This window comes from Furipterus horrens, unplaced genomic scaffold (assembly GCF_987537825.1).
Source record: "Furipterus horrens unplaced genomic scaffold, mFurHor1.1.pri manual_scaffold_4, whole genome shotgun sequence".
Taxonomy (NCBI): Eukaryota; Metazoa; Chordata; class Mammalia; order Chiroptera; family Furipteridae; genus Furipterus; species Furipterus horrens.
The window spans coordinates 142,309,198-142,310,917 of record NW_028327174.1 but is presented as its reverse complement, the minus strand read 5'-3'; the positions used below and the strand labels follow the sequence as shown (position 1 = coordinate 142,310,917).

General features: G+C 41.0%; 1 pseudogene; it reads right to left on the bottom strand.

Annotated features, from left to right (window-relative positions):
- Positions 1-305: 305 nt before the first annotated feature.
- Positions 306-1,149, bottom strand: LOC150012970 (actin-related protein 2/3 complex subunit 2 pseudogene; annotated as a pseudogene).
- Positions 1,150-1,720: the final 571 nt, after the last annotated feature.

The window sequence follows — 1,720 nt, the reverse complement described above, 5'->3', positions numbered from 1 at the left end:
CAAAGGAATTCAGTTGATCAAGTGGATTTTTGTCTTCCTTTCTTCCCTCCTTCCTTCTTTCTTTTCTTCCTCTTACCTCCCTCCTCCATTCTCTTTCTCTCTTTTTCTTTTCCTTTTTATTGGGAACTATGAAGTCTTTGCAAGCATAGCTTGTTTCTCTTGATCATTTTCCAAATGTGTACAAAATGGAACCAAAATGGAGAATTTCTTAAAAACACGAAGAGGTGCAACATTCAAAGCTGTGATTATCTGGTAGCAAGTGTTCTGGCCTTCAGTTGCCAGCAGTTTCTTCTTCCTGTTCTGAGTTAGCGGGATGAAAATGTCTTCGCCGTACGTGATCGCCTTCATTTCCTTCTTCTCGGCATCTGGGAGTGCACAGTTCAGCACCTTGAAGAAGTCAGATGTTGTTACCCGCACACGTGTGTGAATATAGACCTTAGAGCACTTGATGTGGCGGCGCAGGTAATCTCGGCACGTGGGGATCAGGGGGACTGTTGTCTCCATCACTGGCATTGGTGTGGGGAGGGAACAGCACGAAGTAATGTAGCCAGTGTTGTCACCCACGACAGCATCGGTGTCTTTCAGCTCCAGAGGAGGTTCCCTGTGCCTAAAGTGGCCCCTACAGGGTTGGCTCTCTGTCTTTCTTTGAACTCTTGCATGAACACCTTTCCAATGACCACATTGTTGGCATCCTTGAACACATGGTCTCATCATCTCTATAATGGATAACCGCGCTGTTCTCTCCTTCCTTGCCCTCTTCTTGGAACTGGAAGTATTTCTCAAAGATATAGGCAAAACGATTTTATTTCAATATGCCAGCCTGGTGCACAATGGAGTACTTGGATGCCAGCAGATTTTCAAGGTTGAATAGCAAAGAGATGTTGTATCTCGATTCTGGATTTACCAAGAAACTCCCGTACATTCTCTTTAGTAACTCATCAGCGCCATATGCCTGAAGTTTCTTGTTGAATTTCAAACAAATACTATCACTTTTGTATTGTCTCCATTAGGATTTGAAATATGATAGAGGACCCCATTAAAATCTGAAAATATTAGTTCTGCTTCTGGTTTGTTTCTGGCGGCCGTGATCTTAGGCTTGAGCACAAACATTTCCTGGATAATGAGATTGTTCACCGCCAGGAAGAGCATGGCCTGCTGGCTCCAGAAGCCTGAATCTGCCTGGGAGCCGCCACCACTGCTTGGCCTCACCTGCAAGCCGGGTCCCTGCCCAGCCCCCTGCTACAACCTGTTTTTCCTTTTTTTATAACTCAGCAAGAGGTAAAGAGGTATCATGAAAATGTAATACTTGTATTGATTTCTCAGCTTCCAGAAGGTAAATTTAATATGTATATCCAATTTAAGAAAGAATAACCCTAAGCCTAACCTTGATTATATTTTAATTTTAACCAAAGCTCTACATAATAGAGAATGTTAGACAAGAGAATGACCCGATTTTTTTTAGTGGAGGCAGGAATCGTTTATTGATGGTAGAAAATTTACAAGACTGTCAACTTCTATTTCTATCATTCTTAGTATTTTTCTTTCTATCCCTACAAGTAAATATCTTTAAAGTTTCCCAACAAGCTTAGATGTCTAAAAAGTTTTTTTTTAATTTGAAGATGCTTCTTAAATAAACAGCAATCGGTTGTTTTTTTTTAAATAGATCGAGATCAAATATTTTCTTCTAGTAGCCAGTAGAAGGAGCTGTTGGCATTTGATT